This window comes from Eutrigla gurnardus (assembly GCF_963514095.1).
Source record: "Eutrigla gurnardus genome assembly, chromosome: 1".
In the NCBI taxonomy this organism is placed as follows: domain Eukaryota; kingdom Metazoa; phylum Chordata; class Actinopteri; order Perciformes; family Triglidae; genus Eutrigla; species Eutrigla gurnardus.
The window spans coordinates 10784554-10805053 of NC_139915.1; the positions used below are offsets into that span (position 1 = coordinate 10784554).

General features: G+C 41.0%; 1 protein-coding gene across 15 annotated transcripts in view; it reads left to right on the forward strand.

Moving 5' to 3' along the window:
* The first annotated feature begins 7593 nt into the window (after window positions 1–7593).
* baz2ba (bromodomain adjacent to zinc finger domain, 2Ba) overlaps window positions 7594–20500 on the forward strand; it is a 62489-nt gene continuing 49582 nt past the window's right edge. For 3 of the 15 annotated variants that reach the window (XM_084014449.1, XM_084014448.1, XM_084014436.1), the window contains exons 1-2: window positions 7600–7850; window positions 19554–19596. The gene's annotated coding sequence lies outside the window, so the exon portion shown is untranslated. Of the gene's footprint in view, window positions 7851–19553; window positions 19597–20500 lie in introns of all 15 variants that reach the window. The other 12 variants (XM_084014443.1, XM_084014437.1, XM_084014441.1 and 9 more) reach the window with 7 other exon arrangements.

Consider the following 20500-nt stretch of genomic DNA (forward strand, 5'->3'; position numbering starts at 1 on the left):
CACCAAGTCTATGTCCGCATGCTCTCCAACAAATTAGCAATCTGACAAAGGTTTGTGGATGTCTCCTTAACCTCGTGGTCCCAGCGCTTTGTTTTGTTTCAGTGATTAAGCGCTGCAATAAAAGACGTATTCAGTATTATAGTGTGTCCTCATATTCCTGGTCAAACACGGACCTATGCATGCACTTCCTGCTTAACTTCACAGCTTAAATGCTTTACTTATTATCATTCGGTTACTAATCACTAGCCCTGCTGAGCCATATTCTACACTCCACTTCAATGTCAACTGTGAATCGTCTGCAGTTGAATAATTTATTTTTTGCCAAATCAAATAAACGAATGGAGACATTTAATTATTGAATGAGTACAAATACACACAGTCACGCTAATATATATATACACATATTTACGGTCATTTTAAAAGAACAATGAACACTAATTTGCTTCAGGGAATATCTGTGGAGTCAGTTTAAATTCTACTAATAGTATATTAGGAATATCATTTCACAGCAATCCTGCATTTCATTTCCAAGAGACAATGTTCTCTTTGACACCACCATACCCAAAGGCTTCATTTATTATTCATAATGAAACTTTCAAACATGCAGGTGTCACAGGCTGACTAAAAGATGTTATCACCTTTTTACTTCAGGCCTCCACATCCTTGTCACTCAAGGCACATAGACGATACATGTTTTATTTGTCTCTTAATATTCAGCAGGCTTAATTGTGAGTTTCTAGTGCACATGGTGTTTTATAAGGAATTCTCTCCCATAAGGATCTAAGAGGTTACCAGTTAATAAGTCCGTAAAGACACACTCCCTCATTTTGTTATTGTGACCAATAACACCAATACATTCTCAACATTCCTCCCAGCGTTTTAAAATATCAACAGTGAGCTGACGAAAAGAAGGGGATTTGAGTGGGCTGTTGGGCACCATAAGGGGGTTTATCTTTAAACACAAAGTTTTCTGTTTTTCTTCTTTTTTTTTTTTGGAAGAAGCACTCTAAAACACTCAGCAATCAGACTCGAAGGCAAATGTCAGCTCATGATGCAGATAAACCAAGCTGTTATTACTGTAAGAGATTAAAGATTGTCTTGCAGAGTATCTCTGAACACTCTGAAACGTGTTTAAAATGGGTGAAGAACTCCAAAGATCTGCTGAATGCGAAAAAGAAGAAAACAAAACAAAACCTGACAAATGTACAGGTTTCAAATGACTTAAAATAGCAAGACTGAAGCCCTTTCTCATTAGATTGTAGTTATTTTTAATGGAATAAAATGCATGAATATTTATTTCCCTTGCATTAGTTTCAGACTTTGCATATCAAACAACCAAATTTGTTGGGACAGTCACACCTTTTTTTCCTCGTTACTATGCAGCGAACTTTATTAACATTGAGAATTCTCCAAACACAACCTTAGGGTTGCAATCATTTGGTCTTATTTTATGGATATGCTGATTAAAATGAATTCAGACACTGGCCAACGTTGTGTATGTGGACATTATATCTGCAGGGGGGGTCTTTTTTCATACATTTTATAATAGCTCTTAGGCTTCAATACGCAGTTCAAACACACCTCTAGAATAAATATGAAAGCTTGTTCAATAGATTGATTTTTGATGGTCTCGACGCGCTCTATCTGAAAATAGCTCATATGGTATGCATGAACATTTTATTCTGCATTTAAATGAGACTTTAACGTCTATAATTAGACCATAGGTAGCATTTTGAAGCAAGGTATTAGCATCAATTTTACATTGGATTTGTATTTTTGTTACTTTTTTTTTATCATTCTGTTTTTGTATTTCTTTCCAGACAAGGTAACAAATAAAGAATCAACATGGAGGACAAACCAAAACAACATTCACCTTGCCCATAAACTATGCTCTCAAATGTTTACATTTTTTAATGGTATCTACAATAATATAGAGGTACTTTGTGTGAAGTATGATACGCTTCATATGTGGTCATGCATGGGTACTGAAACCACTTATAATTCAGGCAGCTTTTACATTTATTTAGGCATGAAGAATATGTCAAATCAGAGTAGAAATTATTTATGTTTTGCTGAATAGCCACGGTATGGATGTATGTGTATTATTTGGACGTGTTTTAAGAATATAGTTCTTAACAGAGACATTTAAAGGGGATGAAACACATTCATATTTTTTTTCTTACTCTCGTTGAATGAAACGCAACCTTTCAAATGCACACTTTAATTGAATTATGCTTTTTTGTTATGTTGTCAAAACACTAATGCTACCACACAGGCCCTTTGTTATTTCACCAAATAAGGTTTCAATGGAAGATGCCCTTAAACGTTTCCTTCCTCATGAAAACTCGTTGATTTCTTCAACAGAGAAGGAACTGATTAATTTCGCAATTTTAGAAAAAAGTCTTTGAAAGCCTGTTGGCAGTTTCAACATGACTCATGCAATTCTGAATTTAAGTTACTGTGGAGTGTAAGACACAATACACCTCCAACACCGTTATCTATATATCAGTAACAGTCTTTTTTTCCTTTTTTCCCCTTTCATATCAGGTGTTTCACCTTTTGTAGTTGTCTGATGTCACGCCGTGAACTTTATATGGTGTCCCAATAAAGTTGGCATTTACACAAATTGCTGGTCATGTCACACAAGGCCTGGCTAATTTGGGATTAGTTACAAGTTCCACTTCCAGCACAGTGAAGTGTAAATAACTGTATCGCTTACGCTTTGATTCAGATTTTCAGGGAACTCTCTGCCAAAGCAAACTTGTCAACGTGACTGCTTGAAAAGAAGAAGAAAGCTCTCTGTCTGCAGAAACTGAACACTGTTGAAATCTCTGATGAATGATTTGGCCAACAGTGACGCCTGTCAATATTAGCAGAGAGCCTCCAGATTAGCATTTCAGTGGAATCCCATAAAAGGTAGTTTACCTTTGCATTACAAATCACTTGTGTTCGACTCAATAGAAGTAGGTGAATCACAATGATGTTTTCTTATTTTTCAGGTAATGACCATGCATTATTCAAGTATATTTGTACATAACAGACCATGTAAAGTGTGTTGTAAGGAAATGGAAAGACATAACAAGATGATGTAACAGCTGCATGACGTCATACGTTTATGATAGCAACACCTCTGTAATGCTAAAAGAAAAAACGGTCACTTGGCTATGAAAGAATACTCCTCTGTCTCCACTGTCAAAGATCAATGCCAGTACCAGTGGGGCAGAAATCAAATATATAAACTATGATAAAGTGGCAACTGTGGCTCAGTGGGTGGAGGATGGGTTAAATGCAGAGGTCAAATTTCGGGTATCTACCTGCATGTGTGTGTAACCATTGTAATTCATTTGTTGGGGGTTTTAAGTAATGCACTGAAGCTTGAAATTCAACTGTGAAGGTAATTTCCATCAAAAATATAAAATCCCCTCAGCCTCTGTTTGAAAAAGCAGAATAAGATAAATCAGTCACAGAATGTAAGCAAAGTCCGTTTTTATGTGTGCACCTGCTTTTCTTTGTTTTTTCCCCTGTCAGCATTGACCCTATGAGTAAGAGACATTCCATGCCACTTTATTTCAAGTAGATTAAATTACAAGTACAGTAGTTAACTGCATTTAACAGCAGGGTTCCTCCGGGGTGATCTTCACGTGGACTTGAAGGAAAATACTAGGTTGATTACCTTCCCTAAACCCCTGCACTTAGGCGCAGATTTAGCAAATGGAAAATCTGCTGACATTTAGTGTGTCGCATGTACACGCTGGCGCGGGTAAGGATGGGTTTTTATTTGATTCAAGGTCGTTTGGCTTCACTCAGGTTGGGGTGACATTTATTTGTGATCTAATTCTTCATGGAGAGATGCATCACTGTAGGACTGGGACTTGTTTCTCCCCTTTCCTGGCACAAATGACTCCTCATTCCCAGAAAGGGAACAAACTAATGCTCTCTCTCTCTCTCTCTCGCTCTCTCTCTCTCTCTCTCTCTGTCTGTGTGCGTGTCTCTCTCTCTCACACTCTCTCTTGATCACACACTGACAAAATGTGCACACGGACTGCGTCTCCTCATTGAATGACAGTGTGAATGTACCTCATCAAGGAATGAGTCACTCTACTACTCTGCTATTATGATGATTTCTCCCTTCTGTGTATTACATCATGCAACAGAGGGTTCTGCTCAGTTACATTCAGCACAATAAACACGCTCTGAGTGCGCTCATTTTCGACTGTGCAGTAGTGTTTTAGACAGAAAACATCATCTGGTCGATCCACCAAATCCCTTTTTTTAAGAATCTCGTTGATTTCATATGCAAGTGTTGTTAGAAGCTGAGTGTGAATCATTCATAAGGCCGACGTTAGAATAAGGCTAAAGAAAAATAGTGCCGCAAAAACACTTGTGACATCCCTGAACCTGCTTCCTCTACATTTCTTGGGGGTTAAAGGTCAACGATTAATGCATATTTCACTGTCACGTGGATTCCCATATGCCGCCACTTCATCTTTCAGAATATCTGTTATTGGGTCCACACACTCAAATCCATTACATTTATTGCAAACCCTTTTCAGTAAGGGGATGGTAGGATACCGATCAATAAGGCCGTTCATCTGGCATAATTCATGTCAGCGAGAAAATATGAGTGCTACTACCAATATTCTACATATAGCTGCTGCAAATTGGTCCCATATGCTTTAGTCACACAGTCAGTTCAAATCATTGACTCGCAAATCATTACATCTCGCAAGACATTGTGTTCGAGCCCACTGATGTATTGAAAGGATGCGACGAAGAGAAGATACTACATGGGAAGAATAATTACAGTCCCGTTGCTGGGTTCTTACATTAATCCAAAACAAAAGATTAAATTAAACTCAGCTATTATAGCGCTGTAAGCGCTGTATGTTTGAGGGAGCGGGGAAACAATAGTGCTTGACTCATTCTATACAGCAGAACGTTGTCTTAATTTCATTTATTGGTTGTTTATTTAATAGTTATTATGTAGGACACAACAAGTTAGGCCTAATTCAATTGCATAAAAAGACATCCTTAGGCCACTTTTCTTGTGTGTGAACACTATTTTAAGCGCCATTTATGGTGTTCAAATTAAACATCTCAGAGTTGCTGGAAGCTCCTTCTGTTAATGGAATCCCACATAAAGGATTGTGTGAGGAGGAGAGCAGATGAATCTGTATTCCCTGAATGTGTCTGGGCAAAAATCAATAAATGCAAGCACAGCTACTCGCTTCTGACGGCTGTCCCTGTCTTTGCATGGTGGACTAATAGAAAAATAATAATTAAATCCGAATCACCACATTAATTTGTTTTCCATCAGTCTCAGGAGAGATCTTTTTTTTTTTTTTTTTCCTGTTTCTTTAGTGGCTCATTATACTTTCTAATCAAGACAAAAAAAGTCCCTCTTTTAGACAGACATGCTGTCTCCCTTCCCCCTTCTCTTCCCTGTGGTGTGCTTTCTCGCATTGCAGTCATTGTGCTGGCACTTATTATGTTACAAATGACCGAGGTACGGCAGGCATTCTCAGTGTGCATGCAAAGAGGGCCCACCCTTCTATGCTGCAAGTGCCTTCTCCTAATGACGATGCTCAGAGTGCCCCCCGACGCCATCCCATGCAGCCCTCTCCCCCATTCCCGCCCCCATGTGCTCTCTTTAATGAAGATTCTCCAATGCAATTAAAAATCCTTGCTTCTTGCTGCTACTGTATGACAAACAGAGCCACTGTCATTCCTCATGGCCTGTCATTCCTGCTAGAAGAGGCGGAGGAGATGGAGAAATACACCAGGGTGCCAGTGGCTAGAGAGAGAGATAGAGAGGATTGTGTGTGTGTGTGTGTGTGTGTGTGTGTGTGTGTTTGAAGAAGAGCAAAACCCCCCATCTCAACAGGTAATGGAAAGGGGCAGAGAAGAAAATCAATGACCAAAGAACATGGAGAGCAAGCTTATAAAATGGCTTTAACGGCACACCCCACGCTGAATAAGGGGTTCTGTGTCCATCCTCCAAACTCAGGCGATCATGAATGTTTTATCAGATCCCCCACCCCACCACCACCTTTTCATTTTTTTCCCTCTCTTCCCTTCCTTCCTTTTTTTTTTTTTTTTTTTTTACAAAAAATGATTTCTGAGTAACATCTTTGCAATCCTTGCAGTAGCCTAACATCAAAACCATCAGGGTGACACTCTCGGAGGTTGTGACATAACAAGCAGAGAGAGAAACAGACAGGAAACATTTACGGTCATTTATAATGTTTATGAAGCATTAATATGAATGTGGCTGTAAACCAACACTCCATTACGCCGCTAACAATGAGTTCATTGTTTGTGTGTGATTTACGAGGTGTCTGTAAACTAACAGTGAACAGTTTGTTAATCCAGTATATAATGTGCGTTAAAATGGATACAACCAGGGGTGACATGTAGAGACACACACACCAGTTGGCTCTGGCTCTGTGACCCATCCTCATGCTCGGCAGGGTGGGGCCTATAAGAACAGTTGCCCACTCCATCTGCAAAAAAAAAAAAAACTCCCCACAACCCCACCCTCTTGTTGTTTTCCAGTTGAATGAAATAATCTTCCCCGTCTGGAAACCCAGTCTGGGTCAGAGGGCCTGCGTTCAGCCTGTTGCTTATTGTGTGTTCAGAAGAGGAGGTAAAGCACACAATTATAGGCACAGATGGCTGTCTTTGCCAAGCAATGTATTGATCCTATCCCGAGGAAGATCTGTCCCATTTCTGTTTTTGTTTGGGTAAACGCCTTCTAATTTGGAGCCTGTGTGAAACTCATTTGTAATCGTTTGATCATGTATCGTCTTCTGATGGATCATCATTGGTCAGTTAATAGTGGGACACGCCAGGAATTTTAGAAACTCAGTATTGAGACATGATAGATAGATAGATAGATAGATAGATAGATAGATAGATAGATAGATAGATAGATAGATAGATAGATAGATAGATAGATAGATAGATAGATTATTAACTCATTAAATAAATAATTACTGTACATATAGCAGCAAATGTGTGAATGATATATATTTCAAACAGCCTTTAATGTTAACGATTAAGTCATTAAAATGCAAAAATATTCTAATTATTAATAAATGTACTTTATTCATATAACACATTTCAAAAATAATTCCACAAAGAAAACAAAATCAAGGGTTATCAGAATGATGAAGACGGTTGTAGCCGCACCGAATGGTACAATTTGCTATAGTTAATGTAAATCCACCTTTAATCAAATCATAAATCATCATCATAACAATTCATCAAACTGCTCAAAGTTATATGAAAGTTGCGTCTTGTATCGGATTGAACATGAATTCATGTTTTTTTTTTTTTTTTTTAATGCGGGCTATATGATGTTATTTGTTTACACTAGCGGCCGATGATCGCCATAATGTCCGCACGGTGCGGACGCGACTAATAACGCGATAAATAAAGTTACCGCTACATCCCGCCGCTGCTGCGTGTGTGTGTGTCTAACGTCGCGTTTTAAGTAATAACGGTCAATAAGAGCACCCTGCCGCTGCACAAATAATAAGTTTTCTTTGTGTGGCAGTAGTGAGCTGACGTCAGGTCGGTTCCTTGAAGTGGAGCTGAATAAACCTTGAGAAGAGTCTCCTTCAATCTGCTGTTAGTAACTAACACACGCACACGCTCACTCACACACACCGAGACTCAATTACTGCCCAATTCCCTTCTTTATCATTCGTCCCCGACCTCTCTTTCATAACCAAAAGCGACCAAGGGGGAAAAAGAGTGGAGAAGAAGAAGACCTGAGACGAATTGTCAGTTGAACTAAAAAAAAAACCCCACGCTGGAAATAAGTAAAGTGTCGAAACTAAAATAAGGTAAGTGTTTTTATTTCACTGACGCCGTTTTCCCCCTCTCATCAGCGATGAGCTGCGTGGAGCTGGCTTCGGTTCTACTTTCTTCGCTTCTTCTTTTCCCACCTCAGCTTACAGATAGTTTCTACACTCTTAATTCGTTGGCTCGGCGTGTTTGTTAGCGGTACGTTTAGTCAAATGTATAAAGTTTGTCCTGTTTAATATAAAACGAAGTGTTTTTCTTCTTCCTTCCTCCTCTTATGAGTGGTGACCTGATAGTGGGAACCGTCTTTGTGTCCTTTTCTCTCGCAGCCCACTCGGGCTATTTGATAACTTGTTTAAAGGTGGAGACATTTAACTTTTTTTTTTAAAAAATAGGGTTTTAATGGTGTTGTATTGTTTTGCTTTTGTCCACCGTGTGAATATCGGTTTGTTGTTTGCGTATTTAGTGCTGGATGTTCGTAACCGTCTACGTTAAAGAGAGAGAGAGAGGGGGTAACTAGCATACAGTGGACTGTCGTTTGTCCGTCCGTTAAAACCCATCCAGTTTAATACTCCCTCGACGCGAAAATAAAATAATTAGCGACAAATACAGAAATATCGCCCTCGGTTCGGATTTACTCGGACTAAGGCTATAATATTAAATTCTTTCCCGCGGCGGGTCGGAGTTTCGCAGCCCTGCTAGTCCCGTCGCCGGCCAGCCTACCGCGGAGCTGCTATCGCGCTGTCGCTTCCTCAAACCGACATGCATGCAGCCAAGCTAGCAGCCGCCTGGCCGAGTTGTTGAAATTTATCCCTTTGTGTATATTACAATATCCTCCATTTTTTCTGCCCCTTCCAAAACAACAAGCCTCTCGCCATCTTGGTTATTTTAAATTCGCCCCCCTCCAAGCACCCCTGCCTCCCCCTCAACTATCTCTCTCCCTCACACAAACACACGGGCTACTTTAAAAGGAAATGGATCCACGTTTTTTGGTCGCAAGTTTTACCAAAGTTTTAGACTTCTTAGGGAAAAATAACACTGAGACGGCAGTTCGCGTCCTGTTTGGGTTTCTATTTCGAAAGAAAATGAAGCTGGCTAATAGATTGTCAGCGATGATTTGGTGGCAGTTTTATCAGAAAGAGAGGTGGGGGCAGTTCGTGTTTGTGGTCAAGACGTTTGCTTTAAAAAGCAGATATTAAGTGACGTAGCGTTGTATGTCAGGATCGTGCTTATAGGGAGAGACAGGTGGACAGCGCGGTACACCCTCATTTAAACCAAGGCAGTTATGCTCCTTTTTAACCTGATATGTTGTTAAGTGTGATTTGAAAGTTGACTTTCATGTTTAATCTAGCAACTGAACATGAATGAATGAATGAGTGAAGGAGGGAGGGAGGAGGAAAGGAAGGAAGGATATTACCAAGGATCCCATTAGGGGAAGAACAGTCAAAATGAAATGTAACTGGATGTCACCGCCAAATAACACACGATCAGGCATCCTTGTTGTTTGAAACAGTTGATGTGATTAAAAAGGTATTTATTGCCCTTTAAAGAAACATTTATTGATGCACTTGTGCTGTTCACACACACGGTTGAGTCGATGTATGACAGATTTGGCAAGTTGAAGACGTGCATACATGCACACACGAATCTCTCGTCATCCTCACGCGCATCGTTTGAATCGCCCCTGAATGAGCTATAACACTGACTCGCAACAGTTTAGACAGGAGACTCCTGGCAAATGCTGACCTTGTTTAATTTCTGTCATCCATCTTGCAAAAGGGTGTATTTTAGCTTGAGCATTTGCTCTGTCCCACATAGTTAAAACTTTCTTCCCCCATGTCCTGTAAGCAGTTTAAGAAAGAGGTGGGAGGGGAGCGGGGGGGGGGAAAGCAAACCGAACAAATGCTTTGAAATGGAAAATCTGATCATTTCACCTCCCACCTCTTTTGTTTGCCCGTTTATTGCTGCAAAGCTGGAGTGCAGAGGAGCAGATGTTTAGCCAAACATGAAGGCGCGGTGCCTCTGTCCTTATGGGGATGGCTCTCCCTCCTCTCACTGCTGATGCATCGACATGACAGCTGCTTGATTTCATGGAGCTGCTAAGAAGCCATTAGTGGTATCAGTGAATTGAAACGGAACAGTGTCTTGCAGTTTTCCACCACTATTATAACTATCTGTTGTTGGCGTCATTTTTGTGCAGATTTATTTAAAAATGTGCATCTTTGTGTGTGTGTGTGTGTGTGGGTGTGTGTGTGTGCACGCGGTGCATGTGCTGCAGCTGAACATACAAACTGACAAGACGTGCTAATATATTTGTGCAGTGCATTTTCCCATAATTTGAAAGAGAGAGTGAGCAAGAGCAAAAGTGAAGAAAGGGGAACAAATCTGTCAGAGTTTGTTTGCTATGTCTGTTTGAAATGAAAGCACACTGTGCTACCTCAAGCACACTCAAATCAGAGATGTCTCTCCTTGCCAGGCCAAGAAAGAAGAAGAAGAAAAAAAAAAAAAAAATCAACTCTCAGCTGGAGTTTTATTCTCTATCTCCCTTCCTCTCTCCGAAATTGGAACTGTTGTTTTTGAAGAGATAAAGGAGGACTTCCGCTTGACTTGAACATTCAGGAATTAAGGATAGACATAGTTAAGCCCTATTTGCATGTCTACCAAAGTCACAGCAAACGGTTGCTATTGACTAAGCTGATTAGGTGAAATTAGGTTCACGAGCTCTGTGTCTGGGGGTGCTGAATCTGACAGAACTTGGACCGCTTTTGAGAAGACAATCCCATGTGCACACATGGCTATATTCTCTATAATCCTTTACTATTGAATATGGGGCTATCTTTTTTTCTTTGGATGAAACCAAAGTTAGTGTTCTTTTGTAAATGAAGTGAGATTTATTAGGTGTGCATGATATAACGATCAAGTCATCGGTATGAGTCAATGCTTCCTTAAAACTATGTTACGGTATCACTTTGTACTGGGAGTCATAAAAAAATTAATGTATCGGGCATATGAATGATTCATTTGTCAATAACAAGTGCATTATAGGTGTGCACTTTAATTTATTTATGCCATAACACACTATATATGTTAGCCTAAATGAGACAACCACTAAAATATTCTGACTATGATCAACTTTTTGTGATGATCGAGCAGAGCTCAGTTCCACAGTTTACCAAAACCGGTTTTCACATGTGACGATACGCTGTAGTGACGGTCGACACTTCAGCATTCATCTGCAGCAGAAAAAAAAATGCAAGAACAAAGAAAAATCCATAGGGAAAACCTTCTAATTATATAAAGTGTTATTAAATCAGGACATGAATGAATAAAGCAGTGCTTTGAGGTGTTTGCATCTGTACCAAGGATCACACCTGAAGCACATTTCAACAGTAATATTAAACTGAAATGTCCAGTATATACCCATATCAGTTTTGGCAAATGTGAAAATAGAAATGACTGGTTATTAAAAAAAAGGGAATTAACCTCATAGTGGAGTTTGCTCTCATTGAGCCTATCGCTAATATGACATGGGCTACAGTATGTACTGTTTTCTTTGTGACAAGTTGTATCATAATGTAAATGATGTATGCTTTAGACACGATAGCAGAAGACTACATTGTTAATGACTTAAGCATTACCATATTCATGTTAACTTATGTAACGAGGATACTTTTTATGGCAGTGCTATATCAAGTCTGAGTATAACTTAATACTTCATGCCGTTGTTATCCTTCTTTTGTTACATTTAGAGAGAGAGATTAATTAGACCTACAAATAATCTATTGATAATGGCCATCTGGGAGGCCTGTCAAATCTCTGCATGTTAGCGCTGACATAGAGCTGTGAAATTTAGAGAGGAACTCGAGGTCTGCTCTGCGTTAACCAAATGATTCACAAGCTAATGTTAGACAGAGTCCTTATCATGTTTCCTCATCCCTCGCCATCGGTCAGCCATTTGCATATTGAAATGTTTCCGCGCACACGCACACACACACACACACACACACACACAGAAAAACAACGATGGTAAATGAAATAATGCACCAAGAAACTGACGACATAAACCGATGTTTTGGTACTAGACATTAATCCTATAAGGACTAATGGTCCTTTGAGAAGCGAAAGCCCTAAAAGCTTCTCAGCATTAGAATGATCATGCCTCTTATTGTTGCCGATCAAATCGGTGCTGCTGTGTGCGTCTTGGCCTACTGTTTTGTGGCTGTGTGTCATAGACCCATGCAGGCAGCTCACGTATTGATACGTGTTTACATGGCATTGCAGGTTAATGTCCTCTCAGCAGGAATGTTTGTTCGCTCTCAGACGATCTACCTAACCTTATGTTACCTTGCTATTTTGGTAACACGGACGGCAGGTTCGCTGGATGTCCTGCTAATTGTCGAGGTACACAAATAATTGTCTAAATTGCACGCTTGGTGATGGACACTTTTAACATGAGCCTTTAAAGTATTCTGGCTTCATTTGTGCAGAAATTACTGCCTGTGTCTGTATAATGAGAAATACATCCATGTTTTGAAGGTAAAACTAATGAGATCGGGCACATAAGCCCCCCGTTGTAACTAATGAACAATCTCAACTGTTAATTAAGACTAAACAAAACCCGTTTTAGTTGTCTCTACATATCTGTGTGGATTACATATGGTGGATTAATTACCAAACAATATGCAGTGTAGAGTGCAAGTGGGTCACCCCGCGTTGACTTTCAGGAGACAGAAGACAGTGCGGCCAAATTTGGGAGGGAAAGGCGATAAGCTGCTTCTTTGCTGTTCGTCCCCTGGGCCTCTATTTATCATTCAATGTGAGAATTTCCTTGATGAAAGTCAAGGTTGTTTGTGCTAGCTCCGTCTCGTTTGGATGCCTGTTTTTCCACCAGCAAGGTGCAAGGGTTGATTTTCCCCTCCGAAGAGATGCCTTGTTTGGAAAGTCCATGCTAGTTTCTTTTAATGAAGTCTCAAAAGGTCCTGATGATTTTTCCATTTCAAGGTTGTTTTTGTTTTCTACATTAGCGAGCAGGAGAAAATACAGATGTACCTCTTGTTTTGTGGAACCACAGAACAGCATGCGTACTTGTTTGTCGGACCATTGTTTGTTTCCAGCACATATTCATGCGGTAGCGAAGAAGGTTATCACTTTATGTGAGCTTTAATGTGTTTTTTCCTATAAAAGTAACAAGAAACAAAACAAAAATGCAACAATGTTATGAATGCATTTCTTCCCTTGAAAAGACATAACATCAGTGCTGCATGAAACGGAGACATTCAGGGTGGGAAATATGCTGGATCAGAACAGCATAAACATGATTTGATTTTGGAAGAAAACTCAACAAAATGTTTCCTGTCATTTTTCCCCCTCCCTGTCCATCTTGTCGAGGTGCCGATCATTTTGTTTCAGCAGGAACTTGATTATGGAAATGTTGACAACGTCTGTAAAGCCTGCTATTTATTTAAACGTTTACCGCACCTTGACATTCTCATTCTGTAGCAGGGGGCCTGTATTTACACTTTTCTCTTCAATTCACCAATGCTGGCTGCACTCAGATGGAAAAAGGATACTGGGAATGGAAAAGAAATAGGTAGACGGCTTCGGATGTGGGAATGGGAATGATATTGGTTTCTCTATTGGTGTGCCTCCTGGGTCAGTGGGGTTCTTGATGATACTATAGAATAGCTTGTAGCAGGCAGGGGAGCTGTGAGCCTTGGTGGGTGTTAAGACGCACGTAGACACAAACATCTACACACACACACACACTTGCTGTCAAGACACAGGCATTTACGCATAGGGACAGGACACACACATACACACACAAATGCATGAGATTGTGCCTCGACAGCCCCCCATTTATTGATCTTCTTCAGCATTTAAAATCTGGTCACTCCTGCCACAAAGGCTTTTTATTTTAGCTGTGCTGGCAAAGCCTGCTCCAAGCTAAGCCAGAATTTTAAATATTTAACTCCTACAGAGTGCCATGAGAAATGACAAGGATAGAGAAAAATAAATAGGGAGGCAGTTTTGAGCTGTGCAATAGCTATATGTGTATTTGCTTAGGACCATGTTTTATGTAAACCACACTGGTATAATCAGATCGCACTGTGTCGGCTGTGTAAGCGCTTGGAGTAAAAATCTGCATACACTGCACCCTTTCCTTCATGAAGTTTTTATCTTGAATTCATGGGCATCCTTTATTTATCTGCAGAAAAAGTTACAGAAAAGAAATAAGCATTCAATCTAAATTTAACTCAACTCTGTACTGACCTACATGTTGTCCTCACCTTGTTAGCAGCGCAGGCTGAAATGCTAGCAGTCATCGGATTAGTCATTATTTGACCTGGGACATGCTGCTGTTTTTAGCATTTTAAAGTTAAAAATGGATACTCATGTGTAGAGAGGCGACTCAACGATGTCTAATCCACAGAAGCCCTATAGCACACGTTCTTACCGTCATTACCATGGCTTTCTCTGTGTGTTCCTCCTTCTCTGTTCTCACTGGACACAAAAAGAAGGTATTAAAACATTTATTTCCCCCTTTTTCTTCTGGGGAAGTGTTCAGTTAGTCCCAGATGGTGCAGAGGAAATGATCTGACTAGCTCTGTTCACATTACATTTTGAAATAATTTGTCTTGAAAAGGTCAAAGCACATTTCAGCGATTTCGAAACACTTCCACGTTGTAGTGAAAATTGATGTTGCATTAACTTCACTTATTGGAAAACACCACCAGGCAGCCAAACCACAAGGGCTTCCTCGCCCAGTCGAACCTGCTGCTGCTGTTGTTGTTTTTCTCTTGTCCAGCTATGAAAGCCTAGCCCCGCTTGGTGTGTGTCATTGTCCCGCTTTTCCCCCTCTCTTGTCCGTCTGTCTCTCTCACACTCTGTCTGTCTCTCGCTCTCTTTCGCTTGTGCTCTTTCTTTCTGAACGATGACACTGAGAGACAGCTGTAACGTGAGACGCCTCTCGATCCTGGCAGGGGCTTCGAAAGCCGAGGCAGAAGGGAGGGAGAGGGCCTTTATCTGAGACCGGGGGCGCTGACCTCCCTCATTCCCCTTCTCTTTTTCTCCTCCTTTCTCTCCCTGTCTCTGTCTGCTAGCATATCCTATCCTCCCCCCAGAAGCCAACACTGCACTCTTAAAACATGTAGAAACGCTGTCACCCCCATAGCAAAAGTGAATGTGTTGCTGCAGATTTTGTCTGGCTTAGATTAATGTGACTCATATTCTGTTGTCAAGGCTTCACAGCATATAGTGAGTGATAATTGAGTGACATATGTTTGTGATCTGTGTAAGGACACTTTTTTTTTGTGTGTGCGTGCGTGCATGCGTGTGTTTGGATGTAGATGGAAACATCCACACACCCTCCAGGCTATGGCTGCTAAATCCTCTGTGAGAGCTCCCGTGTGTAATCCAAACATTTAGAGCTAATTTAAGCATGCAGGCAGGAGCAGCATCCTTTAGGAAACAACAGCTCTCTCTTGCTCTCTCCATCCTCCATCGTGTGTGTGTGTGTGTGTGTGTGTGTGTGTGTGTGTGTATATACTATGTATGTGTTTGTGTGTGCGTGTCTTGTTGTCGCTGGAGGGAAATGAAAGCACTCAATCACTCACCTGTCAGAGGACTTCAAATTCTGACCATAATACACACACACACACACTTTCTCTCTCTCTCTCTTTCTCTCTCTCTCTTTCTCTCTCTTACACACACACACACACATGTGCACACACACACACACACATGTGCACACACACACACACGCTTGCCCCCGAGGGTTTGACAGGACTGGCCCTTTATTGACTCCCTTGATCAAGGAGACAGCAGATCCATTTAATAGAAGCTGCACACACACACACACACACACACACACACACACACACACACACACACACACACACACACACACACAAACACACACACATACAGGCATGGAAATCAAAGTGGATTCACATCTGCTCTCCACACAGCTCCACCGTAGCATTTCCCTCTCACACAACGGAGCTGATAGTCATTAACATTGCGGCTGTATTGGGTGGTGAATAAAATCTTGAAGCCAACACTAATACACATTGCAATCTTCAACACATCCAGTGTTATTGTACGGAGGGGTAATCATGTCATGATACAACCCCAGCCGGGGCTATAGGCTTGTTCTGTTGGCCTTGGCCCCTGTGCTCCCCACTTGGCCGTGTTTTGTGCTGAGTGTTTTGGAAGGCCAGTTAGCCAAGAGGGTGCTGGGAGGAGATGTGACAGCTGTGTTGGTCACGGCTACTCTGACCTTCACACGTCATCTTGATGGATCATCAAGGCTGTAGCGACACACCGAACCTGTTGAGTGGGCCTGTGCAAGTCTGATTATCCACCGGTGATGATCTGGTCACATACTGTACTGATATCATTGTTCCAAATCCAACAGCGGAGAGTCACCAGCAAGGCCTGGTTGACTGCACATCTGAATGAGATTTATCTTTGCGAAGAAAAGCAAGGGAAGGAAGTGGATTGGGTAATGCAGCAATGGGCTCTCTGCCATTGAGAGGAGAGTCATCATGGCAACACAAAAACAAGTGTACGTACACATGCAAAGAAGAACGACGCACACATGTCGAGCCTGATATTTCATATACATGTATACATTCTTCCTCTCACAAATGGATTGCGCTAATTCTTTGAGCTTTTTGCCCGTCTCACAGCGCTTTACTTTGTGCGTGTGGTGTAACCCGTTCCCTTGAGATGGCACTTGTTCCATCAAGTCAAGGAAGAAGCCATTTAGTGGAATGACAAACATACACAGCAAGAACAGCTGGGAGGATTTGAATTGCACTTAGGAAAACGTTTCTCACACAAGTTCTTTATTCCTGCACCCGCTCCCTACTTTGCCCTGAACATACACTTACTCACGTACAAAGGTACTTGCACAGAGATTCCATTTTGTCAGCTTTCAGCCCCAGATCATGTAACAATAAAAGATGCTGCCCTGCAGTTAAATACTGCCGGTAAATCACAGGGAAAAGAAAGCTGGGAGAAGCACTTATTTTTAAGCAGCATGAGAGACCACACTGGGGGGAAGGGGTTGAGACAGATAGGGTAAGACAGAGTGAGAGAGAGAGAGAAAGAGAGAGAGGGAGGAAGAGAGAGCTTCTTTGTGCACTGTGTACTGGCATTGTGTGTGATGAAGAGATGAATCACTGCTATTTAGGGATTGGTTTCCTGCAACTGATTGTGTGACGACTCGGTGGCGGACAGACTGTCAAGACTTGCCTGTTTTGTTCTGGGGCTTCAGGAAAATGTCTGCGGCCAAGTCTCAGTAGCTCACTCCCACAGGGCCGGTGTGCCAGAGATCAACAGAGACAACAGAGACAAACACCTCACCAGTGTCGCTCTTCTAACAAGGCATCAAATATTAAAAAGCAAGGGATTCTAGTCCAATCTCAATCTGTGTATTTTCTGAGTACACTTGTTTTCCATGCTCTTCTGGTGGCTGTTACAAAAGTCCGACCCTTGTATTCAACCCTGTGCAGATGCCTGAAAGTAAAGTCAACATCTGTGTGGCTGAGGCAAGCGGGCTAGCGTTAGATTAGGGAAACCAAACAAGACAATTCAGAGACGTCATTACAGTCCTGTTGTACATTGTCCACGTGCAAGCTTGCCTGGAGTGCAAATGCAGGTATTTATACAGTGCAGATAGTTCCTGTTTTTCTCTATTTTTTGCCTTTTAAATGAATTAGATGGAAATGACTAAGTAATGATGGCTAAAATAAAAATCATTTTAATTGTTGTGTAATGTAAGTTCACTAGCATAACAGTAATTTGTTGTATGGCTTTGGTCGTTATAGGCTATAACAAACAGCTTTGTTTACTTAAAAAAAAAAGCTTGATTACATGTATGCTTTTTATTAAATAAGGCATATTGTTTAAGTAATTCAACCCTTGTGAGGATTTTCTCTTTTGTTGTATTGTATTTGTATTGTAGTAAACTGAATATCTTAAGGATTTTGGATCGTCAGAAAAATCGAGCAATGTGATGATGTCATCTTTGGCTTCTTTTCAAAGATTTTCAAAAGCCATATCTTTTACAACTTTTTGACATTTTGTACGCCAAATGACTAACGGAAGAAATAACCTGAAATTAATTGATAATGAAAACAATTGTTAGTTGCAGCCCAAACATCTTACAAGGACACCATTATGAGGACATTGCTGTTGAAGGAGGCTACAGGCTACAGTGTGTGTTTTGTAATATTTTATCAATCTGCCATTGATGTAAAACGGGTAAGATCTTGCAGTAAAATGAGGTTAATAGACTAACAGCCGGATTCTCAGTCAGGCAAATGATGGCAGACAGCACTGGCTTTCTTATCCAGTGTAATTCACCTGCCTCGTGGCTGGCAAATCATTTTCTGTGCTGAAGCCCTATGAGCAGAGATCCTTTAATCATCCACTAATAGGCTTTTATGAAAAAGCTGAAGATGAATTCAGCCTACCTGGCTCTCTGTTATCATCATCACTGCGATGAGTTATCAAAGTATTTGTGTGTGTCTGTGAATGTGTGTTTGTCAGTATGTCTGTGTAAGAGTGTAGATAATGAAGGGAAGCCATTGCAGTTCGATCAGCGCCATTATTGTCAACACTGCCGGTCTCGGTGATTTCTGTTCAATGATAAAGTGAGCTGTAGTGACAGACGCACAACACGTTATGTGCCAGACTTTGACATGACTGGAAGGCATCTAGAAAGTCTGAAATGAACTGCAATAATAATCATATCTACTATAAATATACATCTCTTTTAAACAAGATTTGTTCACTGAAATAAAAAAGGACAAATATATAACTAGCATAGTTGACCGCATATGTGCGGCTGAAGGGCCCATCAGACTAAATTCTGTTGCTTGTGACCAGATGGACGTGTTTACTGTCAACAAAACCTTGTTAGATAGCTACCCACACACGCTATAACACTCAACACACAAACACTGTGTGTTGAGTGTGTCTGGAAATGTCTTTCAGAGCCTGCTTCCCTATGTCTGTGTGTGCGTATGTATGCGGTGTCTTTTTTCCGATACCATCTCAATATGCTGACGTGTTAAAAATGACATTGGAACAGAAAAGTGTTTGTCAGAATAACTGTACGTTAGCATAAGTAAAAGCAGTAAAACATGGATGTGTTTGCTTGCTGGAGTATAATATACATAGCAGGGTGGCGGCTGTTATGGTGAGCTGCTCAGATTAGGCTCAGGCTGTAAGAGCACAGGAGGGCCTGAGAGACAATGCATGAGAGATGGGCGTGAGAACGCTGGTAAGGCTTGGTTCTCTGCAAGAACTGTCTTGTGTTTGGGGAAAATATCCTCACACTCAAAGCTCCAGTGTCTAGATCCATTTCTAACAAACAGGTTTTGCAAGAAAGGGCTCGTGGAGAAAGAGACTTTTTGTGTGTGTGGATATCTTTCTGTGTGTGCGTGCCACAGCTGTGTTTCACACGTCACTGTACTTTCTGTTTGATGTGTCTGAAACCACAAATACTAGGTTGTGTCAGTGTAACTTTGATATCCAGGTAGTTTAAGAGGGCTTCTTCCCCAGCCCCCCCCAGGCTCTCAGAAGGAAGATCTTCCTGCATGATCTCAACACTGCATATAATATAACCATTATATTATCATATAAACGAAAGCATGCTGGAAACCCATTTCACTCAGTCAGCTTGTATTTTTACCCCGCACCACAGTGATCTTTTGTTTCTGCTTTTTCTCCAGGTGTTACAGCAGTTATGTCAAAGAGCTGAAGACATCTCTAACAGTGAGTACACAGTATACATTCACCTCTTTTTCACTCCGTGCCCCTGGTATATGTCATTTTTTCATGTTACAAAATAGATGATGCGTGACTTTGTAAAATATATATTGTCATACACTTGTGCATTTAAATATTTTTTATTGTTTTTCATGGCACGCCAGAACAAACTTGCCGACTCCTCCAGTTTCAGGCCTAATTTGATTTTCATTCATTCAGTGAAAGAGGATGTTTTTTTTTCTCCCCCAATTAAATTTAACAAGAGCCCCTTGAAAAGCAGTTGTTATGATTGCATTACAAATTCGGGGGTTCATTCAGTGAATCAAGCAATTAATTAGATTTCTCCCATTCTAATCAGAATATTTGTCTGAAACGTACGCGGCTAATAAACATCCTTTGACTTTGCTATCAGTTCAGAGCCAACGCTGAATGTAAATGGTTGTTAACTGTGCCCTACAGTGCTTCTTGTTTCGGATCTTGGCTTGTGTTTAGTTGTTGCAAAGTGCAGCTTTAATCTCCTCCTCTCTCCGTCCTTCTCTTTCTTTCTCTCTGTTTTCTTACTCTGTCTCTGTGTGAGAGCTGGCAGTACTCAGGGGTGCGGCAGCGTCCTCAAGGCTTCAGTTCACACACACCGAGGTGGCAGTTTGTTGTTCCATACTCAGACAATGACTTGCACTTTTCTCTCCTGCCATACTTGATGGCCTTGTGCCTCTGAGTGTGTCACCAGATCAAATGTGGTCTTTAATAACATGTTTTGTTTTACTGAATGAGCTCAAGGTAATACATGTTTCGCCCGTGACTGGCTCTTTAGCCTTGTATGTTACCAGACCTGATTCTATCTAACCGTTCCTGCTTCATCTCTGGCTGTGAATGATACATTATATCCCCCGCAGGTTGGTGCAAGCGGGTT